Source organism: Maniola jurtina, chromosome 26, assembly GCF_905333055.1.
Source record: "Maniola jurtina chromosome 26, ilManJurt1.1, whole genome shotgun sequence".
Taxonomy (NCBI): domain Eukaryota; kingdom Metazoa; phylum Arthropoda; class Insecta; order Lepidoptera; family Nymphalidae; genus Maniola; species Maniola jurtina.
The window spans coordinates 6,088,975-6,105,605 of record NC_060054.1 but is presented as its reverse complement, the minus strand read 5'-3'; the positions used below and the strand labels follow the sequence as shown (position 1 = coordinate 6,105,605).

The 16,631-nt window shown below is 37.3% G+C and overlaps 1 protein-coding gene and 1 long non-coding RNA gene across 2 annotated transcripts in view; both read left to right on the top strand.

The window, feature by feature from the left end:
• The window catches only part of LOC123878396 (LIM domain-binding protein 2), a 56,814-nt gene that overhangs the window by 17,552 nt on the left and 22,631 nt on the right, over positions 1 to 16,631 (top strand). The window lies entirely within an intron of this gene.
• Positions 13,415 to 15,299, top strand: LOC123878403. The gene is made up of 2 exons (XR_006798818.1): positions 13,415 to 13,670; positions 15,003 to 15,299. It is a non-coding gene; the product is annotated as an uncharacterized LOC123878403 (long non-coding RNA).

Below are 16,631 nucleotides of genomic sequence, written 5' to 3'. Positions count from 1 at the left end.
GGGTCTGCCCGCGAAATTACAAACTAGTCGATACTAGAGCTAATTTCTTAAACTGGACCCTTTCAAGTAAAGATTTTTATATAAACCTGTGATGATGATACTGCCATTGGCGCAATTAAAATCCCATAAGCCTACGTTGTCGTATTAGTTTACGAATTGCGAAAAACTAAAATAAATTTGAATTTCGCGGGCAGACCCGTCGCATCCACCTTAAACTCATGTGACATTGTTGATTGCTGCTTCACTGAGCACGAAACAAACCTTCAATGGATTAAAAAAAAAAAAATTGATACTTTTTTAAAGATTGACTAATAATATAATTAATAGGACATAATTAGTTAGGAATTGCCGTAACATTTTTTTTTTAATTTTAATTTTAATTTTTTTAATTTTAATTTTTTAATTTTTATATACGTGACATTTTATTTATATATGTAATCACTTTGCAGCGCCCTGACGGGGCTTCATGTTGTAGTATTATAATTATTTTCTATTATGATGTAAAACATGAATGCAAATAAATAAAGAAAGAAAAGAATCAAAATAAATGTCAAATAAGCTTGAAGGCTTTTTCTTCGCGAACTCATGACCGCAGGTCTTTAATGCAAAACCCCGGTCAAGTGCGAGTCGGCGTGCACACGAAGGGTTCCGTACATTCGTACAAGATACACTATTTACTTTTAACTATTTTTTTAAATTGCATGGCGGCTATTTTGAAATTTTTATTAATAACTAGAGGATGCCCGCGGCTTCGCCCGCGTGGATTTCGATTTTTTAGATCCCGCAGGAACTCTTTGATTTTCCGGGATAAAAAGTAGCCTATGTCCTTCCCCGGGACGTAGCCCATGTCTGTACCAAATTTCATCAAAATCGGTTCAGCGGTTGGGCCGTGAAAACGTAGCAGACAGACAGACAGACAGACAGACAGACACACTTTCGCATTTATAATATTAGTATGGATTGTTGAGTTTTTGTTAAAGTGACAGTACAGAAAGTGACACACAGTGTGTGAAAATTTCAACTCTCTACATATCTATTACCTACGGTTCATGAGATAGCCCACTGACAGATGGACAGCGAGAGCGACTGACCAACGGACGGACAGCGGAGGCTTTGTTGGTACTTATATGTATTCAAATTCAAAATATTTTTGTTCAATTAGACTTTTACTTTTGAATCGTCAAGAGCAATCTACCACTAGTTCGGAATGCCTTTCCTACCGAGAAGAACCAGCAAGATCCATACTTAATATTTTAAATGCGAAAGTGTGTCTGTCTGTCTGTCTGTCTGCCTGTCTGCTACGCTTTCACGGCTCAACCGCTGAACCGATTTTAATGAAATTTTGTACAAACTTAGGATACATTCCGGGGAAGGATATAGGCTGCTTTTTATCCCGGAAAAACAAGTTCCCGCGGGACTCATCCGCTTGACCGATTTGTATGAAAGGTACCGAGGTAGCTTGCGTCCCTGTAATTGACATAGGCAACTTTTTATCCCGGAAAATCAAACAGTTCCTACGAGATCTTTAAAAACCTTAATCCACGCGGACGAAGTCGCGGGCATCCTCTTGTAGAATATGTAGTACGCGATAGGTTGAGATGACAATCGGGGTATGAGGCGGGGGGATGCCCCGGGACCCGTGACCAGCGCTCACCCGCAGAGGGTTAGCACGGGGACTGTGCGGGTGTGCGGGGCGTCCCCACCCTGGTTGCCATCTCAACCTGTCGCGTAATATACTCATTACTCACTACATAAGAGGGGTCTCTCCGTCACTCGCTCCATACAAACGTAGTTCGTCTCTCTTTGAAATACTAACCAATCGTAGTCAATGGAATTTTGTAGAAACGCTCCGGAAACTGATATCTATGCCTGTGGTTTTCCAGATTTCCGTTAAAATATTCGGTTTCAAAGTTACGCGGTCTTAAAAATTCACATACAAATCTTTGAGCCCCCGTAATTTTAAAGCTACATATTTTTAGAAAAATCCAAAACACCACAGGCACAGATATTAGTTTCTAGAATATGTCTGCAAAATTTCATGGACTTTGGTTGCTTAATATTCAAATGAAATTGGGACTACGATTGTATAGAGTAAGTGACGGAGAGAGCCCTGATAAATAGGGTCCCGTTGGCACTTTGGTCGTCATAGGACTGAACACGAATTTTTCAAACTTTGTGAAAATTATTTGAGTATGGACCTTAAACACTACCTATAATAATTTGAGAGAAACCCTAATGTGTGAACTATTTTATGAATATTGGTATTTTCAACTGTATTTTAAACAAACCATTGAGCGTTTCGGCAATGAAAGTGTATGAATTTGTTAGTGATTCTCTCAAATTGTTGTAGTTTTAGGTATATACCTAGTTTAATTTTAATTTAGATTGTACCGATGCCGATGGGGCTGGCATATAGGACACCTATAAAAGCCCCTTAAAAATATTAGAATTAAAACAAGTGTAAATTAAAAATTTATAACACCCCCGACGATCCAAATTCCAAAACATCATTTTCAAATAAATAATTATGTATTTAGGCAACGTCCATCTTGACAGCTTGACATTTGTCTATTGACATAATATTATGAACCTAACGGTTATCAAACCTTCTTTTCTACAAGAAAACTAGAAAAGAGCTGATAACTCTTAAACGGCTGAACCAATTTTTTTGGATTATAGCTAAGAACACTCTCGATCAAGCCACCTATCAAACAAAAAAAAACTAAATTAAAATCGGTTCATTCGTTTAGGCGCTACGATGCCACAGACAGATACACAGATACACGGATACACGGATACACAGATACACAGACACACAGATACACACGTCAAACTTATAACACCCCTCTTTTTGGGTCGGGGGTTAAAAAAAACCTATAATTATTTGAGTAAGTACTTATATTAGGTACTAGTACTTAGTACAAGTAAAAAACTCAAAATCTCAACGTATTTTTACGTAACAAATAAAAAGTTGAAATTTTCGAATTCCGTAAGGTCGTCCGTACGTAGGTACTCAACGTAGTATATATACACTGTACGTACACTAATAATAATTGTTTCAATAACTTGCGCGTGTGTGGAGCTGTTTGTGTGTGTGCGGTTAGATAGCGCGAGCGAATTGATTTGATCATTGATTTGTTTATTTTACTAAGTACTAGCTGACGCCCGCGACTTCGTCCGCGTGGATTTAGATTTTTATAGATCCCGTGGGAACTGTTTGATTTTCCGGGATAAAAAGTAGCCTATATGCTAATCCAGGATATTATCTATCTCCTTTCCGAATTTCAGCCAAATTCGTCCAGTGGTTTTTGCGTGAAGGAGTAACAAACATACACACACACATACCTACACACAATCTTTCGCCATTATAATATTAGTGTGTAGTGTGATTTTTGATAACCTCCCTGGCGCAGTGTTAAGCACTGTCTGTGGTCTTATTTGTGGGAGGTCCCGGGTTCGATTCCTGACAGGAATATAATTTCTAAATTTCTGGTTTGGTGGGAGGCTTTGGATGTGCCTAGTTAGCACCATAGTCCCTACCGGCAGAGTCGTGCCGCCGAGCGATTTAGCGTTCTGGTTCTGGGATGCCGTGGTGTAGAAACCAAAGCAAACTTGGAAGGGGTAAGGCAGTTTTAATAAAACCCATTGTCATTAAAACTGACGTTTTCATAATAATAATATTGTGCCACAATTTTTATTTATTTATTTACCAAATGGTGCCAGCAACTTGTCTTCGTATTTGTTTTGTTTTGTGTGTGTGTCTATTGTGCGGCCATTTTAAGATTGCGTTTTTGACATCTGTCAATTGCATACAAAATAATATTGTGTGCTCTCTCGCACACATTATTGTTGTTACAGGTGTCAAAAAGTCAGTCTTAAAACGGCCGCTGTGTATTAACATTTAACATTCACCTAGTACACCTGTATCCAAAGACAATCAAAACTGCTCGGTTGCGCTACATCATATCTAGCTTGACGGAGCAACACTAGGATCTTTTATTGTCTTCACAGTTCACGCACACTTTCTTAACTTTTGGTCTGTGTGTGTGCGTGAGTTCAACACGCTACCTTGCGGCTACGGTTGAAAGATAGTAACTGACATTTCTAAAAAGAAATTAAATAATCCATACTAATATTATAAATGCGAAAGTGTGTCTGTCTGTCTGTCTATCTGACTGTCTGTCTGTCTGTCTGCTACGTTTTCACGGCGCAACCACTGAACCGATTTTAATGTTTGGTACAGACTTGGGATAAATCCCGGGGAAGGACATAGGCTACTTTTTATCCCGGAAATTCAAAGAGTTCCTACGGGATTTAAAAAACCAAAATCCACGCGGGCGAAGCCGCGGGCATCCTCTAGTTAATTATAATATTGTTATTATTTCTAACAAATAATAATTACAATTATTATCACACTAATATTATAATGGCAAAAGTTTATGTTTGTATATGTTTGTTACTCTTCCACGCAAAAACTCTACTGGATGGATTTGGCTGAAAGGAATGATGCTAGATTATACTATGGATTAACTCATAGGATACTTTTATCGCGTCAAAATCCATGGTTTCCGCGGGTTTTTAACCCCCGACCCAAAAAGAGGGGTGTTATAAGTTTGACGTGTGTATCTGTGTATCTGCCTGTGGCATTTTAATTAGGTTTTTTCGAAAGGTGGGATGGGATATACGATTCAGAGAGCGTGATTAAAAAACTGCATTGTTTGAGATTAATTTTAAAAGTAATATTAATAAAGCTAACCTTCAAAATGCAGTTTTTAATCCTGCTTAATCATATCTTATTAATAGCTTGACATCGGAACAACACTAGAATCTTTTATTCAACACATTCAAGCTATTGTGTTAGTGTGAGTTCAACACTGTTGCTTGCGGCTATGGTAATAAAGAGGGTAACTGACTTTCTATTTCCATTGAGAAACAGCTATTTTTTTCTAAGAAAATTTGAAATATAGTCAAAGTCAAAATCATTTATTCAAAGTAGGTACAATAATTGTACTCCTTTTGATGGTCGAAATTGTTTTTGTACGATATAGTGGACTTAAAACTAAAGCTATGAATATTATTTACTGGGGACCCGCACCGGCTTCGCACGGGTAGCTTATTACAATTTTCGAGGGAATCTCTAATTTTTAAGCCTATGCCTAAGCCTATGTTACTCAGGAGTAATGTAGCTTTCTACTGGTCAAAGAATTTTCAAAATCGATTCAGTGGTTCCAGAGATTAGCCCCGTACAAACAAACTTACAAACTTTAGCTCTTTGTATAGAAAATGGAATTGAATGATAGTCACGTCACAACACTACCTAAGAAATAAAAAAAAATTGATAATTTGAGACTATATTATTTTGAACTGTATTTCAAGATTCTATAAAAACTAAACTAACACATATATTTTTGAGTTCTCTTCAGAAAACTAGCGAATTTTCAAAAACTATGTTAAACCAATTTACTTAGGACCAAGGGTTTTTTGTTACTTAGTTTTATTTGGTCCTCTGTAGCATTATGTTATAGACATATCAGTTTAAGGAAATTCCCTCGTTTTTTTTGGCCATACCTCGAAAACTACTTTCCGCAGATAGACCGCTTTTTAAAAATAAGACGGCAATATCTGTTGACTAAAATATAATAGTAAATCTAAGTTTTGAATTTAATTAGTTGTGTATAAAAAAACAATCAGTATTATTGTTTTTAATATGTATATGCGATTTTTATTATATTTCGTCTATTATAAAATAAACTTAAGTTTAAATTAAAACTAAATAAAAAAATATATTAAAAACTTAAAATAATTTAAATAAAAGCTAAAACCTCACCGAGACCACCGCAGCAAGGCATTGTATCCAAGATGCTGGCAGCATTACTCCTTTGAATGGCCACTAATTCTTTGCCCAAGATAGCTGCCAGCTCTCGGGTCCCCGGTTGACTTGATAACCCTTTTCAAAATTTCCTCAAAAAGAGTTCGAGCCCCAGGGTTCCACGGCCCCAAGGTCTCAACGCCAAAAGGTATGTCTTTGGTAAAATATGAAGCTCCCGCCGAGGTTTTCATACTTGCGCCTTTTGGCCCGTTCGGCGCTGGTGGCCGCTGCACCCGCCACAGAGGATGTCGCCTGAATGTGGGATGCAGCATACGTTGCATCCCAAGTGACCTGCCTGTCTTCCAAAGAATGAGCTGACCTGATGGTAGTATACCATCCATACCAGTCATACCACATTATTAATGACTAGATGATGCCCGCAACTTCGCCCGCGTGGATTGGTCAGATCCCCTGCAGCATCCGGATTAAGGAGTTGGAATCCAAATTTTTTACGGAACAATTTCAAAAGTTCCTCTATCGATTAAAAAAAATTAAAACACAACTCCTCCATTTTTAAAGTCGGTTAAAAAAGTAGCCTATGTTACTCGTTGGTTAATCTTTTACTTTAATGTGAAAGTCCCGTCAAAACAGGTTCAGCCATTCCGAAGATTAGCCCGTTCAAACAGACAGTCACTTCAATTTTATTCATTAGTATAGATAGATTAATTAATTAACCTGAAGGACGGAGACCTGATGGTATGACTACCATCAGGTCTCTTGCCATCGCTACACGCTTAAGCTAGGTTCTAGTACAGCCAGTAGGTTAATAATTAATTAATAATTAATTAATCATTAATAATGTGGTTATCGACATCACTAGTTACACAATTTTTACTTGACACCATCTCGTCTTTTGTCGTGTGTCGGTGTGCGTGACACGGGTGCGCGTGTGTGTGTGGATCATGCCTCGTTTGCATTGTTTGACGTTACCTTGCTACTTGAAAGCAAGTTGAGGTTCATTAGTCAGACATACTTTTTTAGGGTTCTGCACCTCAAAAGGAACCCTTATAGGATCACTTTGCCGTCTGTCTGTCAAAAAAACCTATAGGGTACTTCCTGTTGACCTAGAATCATGAAATTTGACAGGTAGGTAGGCATTATAGCACAAGTAAAGGGAAAATCCCAAAACCATGAATTTGTGGTTACATCACAACAAGAAAATTAAAAAGTGCTCACAAAAAATAATTTACTAAAAAGAAATACTTAGGTACCTATATACCACGATTTTTATTGGCAAAAGTTTGAGTCTCCTTACAGAGTAGAGGTGTCAAATATGGTTAGATTCCTATATCATAATATTAATGTTTGTTACAGAAAAATATTGAATATTTTTTACGTTAAAATATATTAACTATCAAAAAAAAAGCCGCAAGCAGAAACTAGCATGCAAACGATTTTCAACCTTATTGACATATTTCAGAAAACCACATATTAGCAATCTATGAATGATACTGAGCAAGAATATGACAAAATAACAACTTTCTCGTTACCGTCAATAAGGTCGAGAATCGCTTGCACCTGTTTTTCTGTTGCTTTCACCCCTAGCGAACCATTATACAGATTACCACCTTAAAAGCGACGTCTGGGAGGTGTCGGAGGAGGTTCTGTAGAAATATATTATATCACTTTAAAAAAACAAATAATTTTTATTTTGTATTTTTATACTTAAATTATTTCTTTTCATTATTTTTTTTTATAAGAATCATCAAAAAGAAGTGAGAACTTATCGCCGGCGCACTACTGAGCACGGGTCTCCATTTCAATAACACTCAAGTAATAAAAATAGTACCTAACACGATATACTAGTACCAACAAATTTCAAAGGCACTTGTAAACCTTTACTTCAATAAGTACCTACAAGCTTCACAAAAATAAATAATAGATTCTGTATTCCTTGTTAGCACCCTTCAGGTTCAGATACGGAACCCTAAAAAGCATGACAATAAAGAAATCCCGAAAGACGTATAGTATATGGTAATAATTTTACTCTAAATACCTAGGTACCTATACCTACCTACGTATTTATGCAAAATTAAAAACAATTGGAATGATAAAGAAATGTCAAGAAGGTACAAAAAGTAGATAAGTTTACCCAGTTACCTATTTAAAAATCGTTTTAATAACGAGTTTTTATTTTAGCCTTCATCACGGCTAAAACTAATACAAAAATCGAACAACCCAAGCTCCAAGCACGCCGGAGCTATAACAGACACTCGGTTCCTATGGCTACCTCCCAGTTCCATCATGAGACCCTGGATATAATCCACTATGCCCACCCGGTTCCATCATGAGACCACACAAACACACACATTTCCAAAAAGACCAATACAATTTACGTACCTAACCTATAATAACAAATATGCGCGTCACAAATCTACAAAATCAAGTAATTAACCTAATCTGTGATAATATCAACTCCGAATATCGAAATATGATATTATTTACATTCAGTATTCACCCACAACCAAGTTCACAAATAAATAAAACTACTGTCCTGATTGAATAGCAAAATCGAAAGAATCTATTTGATAAATGAAACTACCGAGGGGCGATATTCCAAACGAATTAAAAACCAACGCGTAGCGATAGAATATAATATTTTATCGCGTATGATATTCGCTACTGATATCGTGTGACGTAGATCGTAGGTCTATCTTTGGCAAACGCCTCGTCAAATTTAAAAGCAATTACTAATAGAAAATGTATTGCTTTAAAAATTTTATATTAAATATGGGGTTTAAGGAATATCTAATATCCTGAATATTTTTTTATATTGAATATGTATTATAGATAAATTATTTTTTGACACCACTATTACAGAGGTATTGGTTGAGCTATCTTTGCCATCGTAGTTCATACAACTGTCTTAAGTCAACCTCATCATCATATAAATAACTAGCGACCCGCCCCGGCTTCGCACGGGTGGACACTACCACGAAAAATCCTATCTATTTTCCGGGATAAAATATAGCCTATACGGATTCGGAAGAATCCCTCTAAGTAATGGTAAAAGAAATTTTGAAATCGGTCCAGTAGTTTTTGAGCCTATTCAATACAAACATACCAAAATACAAAGGTTTCCTCTTTATAATATTAGTATAGACTAGAGGATGCCCGCGACTTCGTCCGCGTGTATTTAGGTTTTTAAAGATCCCGTGGGAACTGTTTGATTTTCCGGGATAAAAATGTTGCCTATGTCTGTCTCCGGCATATAAGCTGACCCTGTACCAAATTTCGTCAGAATCGGGTAAACTGTTGAGCCGTGAAAAGGTAGCAGACAGACAGACACACTTTCGCATTTATAATATTAGTGTGGATGTATTTATTCTTAGTAATATAAAAAGTCGCCGCACTGTCACCACTAGAGTATCTACATTACACCAGCGCGAAGCCGAGGCGAGTTGCGAGTTTAAAATAAAATGAAGCCAAATAAACATTTCAAATTCTCGACCAAGTGTAAACGCGCACGAAACTGCTGATAGCTCCTTATCTCATCTACTACTACGTCAACAGACCGCGCCCCTCCTTGTCTAACACAACAGCACGAGGGTCTCGCTGTCACGTTCTAACGCCGGTCGCTCTGTCCCTTTCCCGCTAATGAATTAAATCAACAACCTCTCGCTCCCTCGCTCTCGATAGAAAGATGATCAGCGTTCCCTTTTTGAATTTATTTCGAATTTGGAGTTGGGATTTTTTTTACTAGGGATGGTAATAGTGATTTTTTTGGAATATCGATTAAAATTTATGTTTATGTAAGACGCCCCTAACTTTTGTTTTTTTTTATTATCCCCTTTTTGTATGATTGCAAAATATTCAGATCTCTCCCGCGTAAGTTGTTGTAATCCATCAAAGTGTGGATTTTTTTTTAAATAAATGTCTATAGGTATGTAGGTATTTTTTTTTTTTTTAATATGAATTTAAATTACAGATTAAAGATTTTCGTACGGCTTATGAAAATTGTAAGAAATTATCTAAATAATTACTTACTACTTCTACATATTTCTTTAAAATAATTTAATTTTAAGACTTCAATACAATAATAGACAAACTTGCAATGAAACCATGTATTTTATAGATCAAGCATAAAATCTAACCTTTTGCTCTGTTTCACAGTTTTTTTTTTCCCAGAAAATTCGCTTCTGTATCGTATTTCGTCGCAACTTCAGGCATTCAGCGTCCAACGATGCTTTCACTAACTTTCTAAACTGCGATAACTTTTTATACCTACCTTTTTTACTTTGAACATATCTGTTTCGTTTTTCCTCTTTGAACGATTTATTCGAAGCTATTTTTTACGTAATTCTTCATCTCTCAATTTTTTTTTGTTACAATTTTTATCAAATTTTCTCATATCTCTACAATGTGGGATAAATAGATATGAAACTGCAATTTTAGCCATTAAAAATAATTATTTCATAAGGTAGATAAAGTTAATTTTACTGTGAAATCACAGATTTTTTTGTTTGTTGAATTAACATTAGTAGTTTAAGTTATAAATTCTGTTGAATGTAGATTTATGGTACGTAATAATAGCTTAAATGTACTGTAGAATCTGTTATCAAGTACAAATTAATAAGATTGGCATCTACTATTAAAACAATGTTGCATTTTTGACATAAGTAGTTATTAATTTTATGGTTGTTTATAGGATAACCTAGTGGGCGCATGCAGCTTTAAATTGATCGATTAATTCAAACATCTTACGCTAACATAGTTGCGCCTACGAGTACATCAACTTGTAGCTTGTAGTGTCAATAGACAAAAAAAACGGCACATAGCGTGCGGAGAATGTGCGAAAAACAATAAAAAAAAACACCTGTCAGAACCGGTTTTTTTAAATACTACCGTCTGTGATTGACCGGGGGCCGGTTCTCGTTATTAATCAGTGTGACATAATCTAATCATGTTAACGTTGCTGCTTACCAGTCGCTAGCTACTAGGCAAAGTTAGGGGCGTATCGTGATGTATTTGCCTTGTTTCATGATGGTTTCAACACAATAAATGTACTTTAATGTTTTTTTTTAATATAAAATAGCGAGCTAACGAGCAAGCGGGTCACCTGATGTTAAGTGATTACCGGCGCCCATGAACATTTGCAACACCAGAGGAACCGCCGATGCGTTGTCGGCATTTCAGGAATTTGTTGGTCCGCCCCTTGAATAACCCCATACGAGTACATTCTCTTTCATCTTTTATTTTGATGCATTTTCTTTTAAAAAGCGAAGCTGCAGTGTTCATAGGTCGTGGAGCTTATGTCATGTTCATTTTGAAGAGACTAGATAGAGCCAATGAGAACTCTGCAATCAAGTTAGGCTGAGTTGTGTATTGATGAATGTGACATAATCTAAGATAGATCGTAGTTTTGTTAGGATATTATGGATCTGACAAATAGTGATTAAATGATCCCAAAAAAAAATCTGAATAAAAAAAATCTATTCATATTAAAATTAAACCAGGCAAAGTTAGGAATTTTCTGTTTTAGTGTTCGCCACCATTTAGCCAAGTCGTAGCGGTCAAATAAGACCTATGTCTTGTTTGTTCTAGGCGACTAGAGCTTTCTAGGCTGGGATGTATATTAATCAGTGTGACATAATCTAATCATATTAAAATTACCGCTATTAGGCAAACTTAGGAATTTGCTGTTTTAGTTTTTTGCCATCATTTAGCCAAGCGTAGTGGTTACAAAGGTCGTGGAACTAGACTTATGTGATGCTTGTTACTAGGAGACTAGACCCGATGAGAGCTCGCTAGGCTGGGTTGTCTATTAATCAATGTGACAATCATCATGTGTAAATTTTGCTAGACCACAGAATAAACCAAAACCTGGCGTCATCAATGCGCTAGGCAAAGTTAGGGGTGCGATATATTTACTGTGTGTTAAGTTTTTGCCATTATTTAGCCAAGTTAGAGTGAACAGTGGCCAAGTCACACTCGGAGTGATGAAACCCTCGATTTGATCCATGAAGTAGAAGTAATGGATTCATGGTTTGATCCCAAAATTGACATCTGTCAAATATTAGGCTAGTGGTGACGTGAAATCAAAGATAACTAGTCGTTTTCGTAGTTTGCCTAGCGTCAAATGGAGGTGACATATGACGCCTGCCAGGGTAGGAAACCTCCACGTTTTGTTACTTTCCTAACTGTTGTAAACTGGCCAAGTCGCAGTGTTCAAAGGTCGTGGAAGTTGGAACCAGACTTATGTCATGTTTGTTACTAGGAGACCAGAGCCGATGAGAGCTTGCTAGGCGGGGATGTCTATTAATCAGTGTGACATTATCTAATCATATTAAAATTACCGCCACTAGGCAAAGTTAGGAATTTGCTGTTTTAGTTTTGGCCATAGCCAAGCGTAGTGGTCAGAAAGGTCGTGGAACTAGACTTATGTCATGCTTGTTACTAGGAGACTAGACCCGATGAGAGCTCGCTAGGCTGGGTTGTCTATTAATCAATGTGACATAATCTAATCATATTAAAATTACCGCTATTAGGCAAAGTTAGGAATTTGCTGTTTTAGTTTTTTGCCATCATTTAGCCAAGCGTAGTGGTCACAAAGGTCGTGGAACTAAACTTATGTCATGCTTGTTACTAGGAGACTAGACCCGATGAGAGCTCGCTAGGCTGGGTTGTCTATTAATCAATGTGACATAATCTAATCATATTAAAGTTGCCGCCACTAGTCGCTAGGCGGAGGCACTCGATAATAGCCGAGCGCGACGAAGTTAGGGGTGCGACATATTCGTCGTGTTATACCTTGCCTAGATTTTAGAAAGTTTTCTGTTCTTTTTCTAAAACATCAATAGATATTGTGAGCTTGCTTCGCTCGCATTCATTTTTAGACCGTCCTAGCTGGTTCACCCTACTTCGTTCGAGTGAATTAATTTTTTTTTAATCCTGAGGGAAGACTTTGATAAAAGGGAATAAAAAGAAGCCTATGCCACTCTCCAAGTCTTTAATTATAACCATGCAAAAAATCACGTTGATCTGTTGCGACGTGATTGAAAAACAAACACTTTCGCAAATAATAATATCGGTAGTGAGAAGTGATTATCAGAAAGAGGGTAGATTTCTAGTATTTCTTTCTTTCTAAAGCAGCACGTCTTTCGGTAAAGTTAATATGATACTCGCGCTCACTACGCTCGTGCTTACTACTATACAATACTAATTTTAAGCGTGCCTGTTACCTCATAGATATTATTACCGTAATTACTAGAGCTTATTGGGTAATTGGGCATTTTCAAATATAGTTCAATGTTATTTGCATTATTAGATATTATGACTTAGTTAAAACTCAAAAGTATGTCTTGGATATCTTATTCTTTAGCAATTTGATCATACTTTTTCACAACATGCAACAAATTCATCTCCCACAGATATCTGTAGATATTATCAGTATGTGTTATCGATCTATTTGTTTCTAATGCCGGAAAGTCGGTCACGCATCCGCCGAGTGTGGCGCGGCACTGAGCCGACGGCGCCCGAAGCTCCCCGAGCGCTGACAGCTCGTCACTGCTCGTCACATCGGCACACTTCTTCTATGTACCCGATTACATAGCTGCAGTGTACGTGGCCGCGCTCTCTACTGCACTCGAATTTCGGAATCGATTATTTATTTACTGCAACTTTTTCCGATAGAATCGATTCGGCTATTAGTATCTACGTAGTAACTAGTACCGTCGCGGAAGCGCTGCGTTGCGCACGCAATTTGTTATCTTACAGCGGTCATCTTAAGATTTATTATTGTGTAAGGTTTTCGGGTCGGTTTCCGCGGTGATACTCGAGTTTTCCGCACGTGTGCCGTTTGGTATGGTTCCACTGTCGGGATTTGGCAAATGATTCGAGTTCGGACTGTTATGATGGTTTGGCATTTGGCAAATCATTGGTCGCACTGTTCGGGATACGGTGAATGTTTTGACTTTTGTTGTTGTTTTGTGTTTGGCGAATTTTTAAATGAGTTTAGCAAATCAGATGCGACATTATGTGACAGCGAATAGCCTTTCCTGTGGTGTATTAGATCATCATCAACAACTTATCTACTAAAAAGGGGTGTCCGTCAGCATGAGAAAGTTGGCCATAGCTGGTCAACTGCAGATTGCCAGACTACGCACAACTTTGAGAACAATATGGACAACACTCAGGTTTACAGGTTTCCTCGCGATTTCACTGTTAAAGCAACGTGATCCGTGATATTTTAGTGCTCAAAATTAAACTATGCTTATAACTTACATATTCCGAATGGGATTATTATTTCCCGCGGGATTTAAAACCTATAACGACCTTTTTTATTCCTCTCTGGCTTTACAAAGATTAGCCAATGTCGAGTTTGTAGTTATTTGTAACAAGTTAGTTAAAATATGCAAGTATGGACCCCGTCTGTGGAGGTTCCAAAAAAGGAGGAGGTTCTCAATTCGTCGGGATCTTTTTTTTTTTTTTTTTTTTTTTTTTTTATATTTTTTATGTATGTTCCCCGATTACTCAAAGACCCCTGGACCGATTTGGAAAATTTTTTTTTTGTTTGAAAGGGTATACTGTGCAGGTGGTCCCATATAAATTTGGTGAAGATCTGATGAATATCTTCGGAGATGGAGAACAGAACTCCTCAATGGATAGGAGCAAATTGCTCGCGATCAGTGTAATAGCTTAGTAAACAGTAGGGTTTTAACTGGGCACAGCATATTATAGTACAGTAGGGCCACTAAAAATTGTGAAATAAAAATTTTTCAAAAGAAAAATAAAACCGACTTAAAAAACGACAAACACTAAAAAGTAAAAAATAACTTTTGTTTAGCTATACGTGTAATGCACCTAGGTATGAAGTCGGGCGAGCTTCACTCTTGGATTTCTAATTTTGATTTAATATGCTCGCTCGACTTCATACCTAGGTGCATTACACGTGTAGCTAAACAAAAGTTATTTTTTACTTTTTAGTGTTTGTCGTTTTTGAAGTCGGTTTTATTTTTCTTTTGAAAATTTTAACCAAAAAAAAAACACTCCAAAAAGGCAGAGCACGCCCGCCAGCTAACACCAACACAGACGAAGGCCATAACGACCCTTATACATTCGGGTTAATAAGCTATACGATTGATGCTGGCCACACCATCCGCGAAATCACGAATCATTTGCCGAATACCGATAGTGTAGCTGAACCACTGAGTACGTCTAGCTAGAGTCATTGACACACGGCGTGACATACATTCGCCGAATGTCGGCACGCTATCACGCGCGTTCTGGCCGATTTTTCACGAGTGTTCGGCGACCTTACCAAACGTTTTTGTTTTGCTCTGTGTACTATTGGAACGATACGATTGCCGCCGGCCGTCCAACGTTATGAGTTACTACAGGAATTATGAACAGATTTTGATGATTCTTTTTTGTTTGGTAGGTCATACTTCAGAGGCGGTTCCATTTTAATTTGGTGAAAATCTGATGAATATTTTGGGCGATGGAGAACTCAATGGATAAGAGTAAATTGCTCGTGATTAGTGTTTACATGCAGCTAGACTCGAGTCATTGACATAGGTCCGGCATGACATACATTCGCCGAATCTCGGCACGCTAACGCACACTTTGGCCGATTTTTTCGCGAGTCTCGGTCTAAGCAACCTTATCAAATGCGTGTTTTTACTCTGTGGTATTGTTTATTTTCGGTATTGTTATCTGTGTGATAAGACTCTCCTTGGATCTGGCGTACAATGGGATTTCCGTCCTAACTATTGTGCATTGTTGCTTTAGATTAGAGGAGTTTATTCGATGCATAGTGCGATCCAAACAAGCGTACTTTGCGTTGGCTCATTTTTTTTAAATTAAAAATAGCTAGCAAATGAGCAGGCGGGTCACCTGATGTTAAGTGATAACCGTCGCCTATGAACATTTGCAGCAACAGAGGAACCGCCGATTCGTTGACGGCCTTTTAGGAATTTGTTGGTGCGCCCCTTTAATAACCCCATGCTAATCTAGTGAGAACACCACCGTCCACCACCAGTGGTTTGAATGTTAACCAATCAAAGTGAAATAAATTTTGTAAACACTCTCTGAACTAAACTGATATCCGTGTCTGTGGTTTTCCAGATTTCCGTTAAAACATTGTTTTAAAGTTTCACAGACTCAAGGATTTAAATTTTAATAAATCAAAATTTATATTCCTTTTTAGATTGTCATAACATACTTTTTAAACGTGCTCTTTCAAAAATCACTAATACACTACCACAAAAAAAAAAAAAAAAACTTAAAAAATTACATCAAATCCTGTGGTTTTTCTCATCCATTTTATTACAATTGTTATTTTACCTACTTAGCAGTTTTAGATTTTCTAATACACGTTTTTGTGAGTGCTCTATAGTAAATCACTTTAAAAAATCATGAATGAAATTTTTTCCCGCGCGCCTAAAATTCCATTTTCACGTTCTGGTGACGAGTCAGTGTATCGATTTATTTTGGTTTGGTCGCGCACGTCACTAAATGATAGAATGACGGGATAGGCACAACTTACTATACTTGTTACAGCCTATTCTGCATTATTTTACCCGTCTGCGGCAAAGCCAAAAGGAAGGGTTATGATTTTAGCAGTCTATGTATGTATGTATGTAGGTTTGTAACCAGATTGTGTGTGTACCACCGTAGCGCCTAAACTACTGGGCCGATTTTGACGAATCAGGTGTCAATTGATTTGCTGTAAAGCTCCGAGTGACATAGGCTACATTTTATACGAAAAAATTGACCTAACGGATGTTACATCAAAAAAAGTGGGCCCCTCAAAATGTTTTTT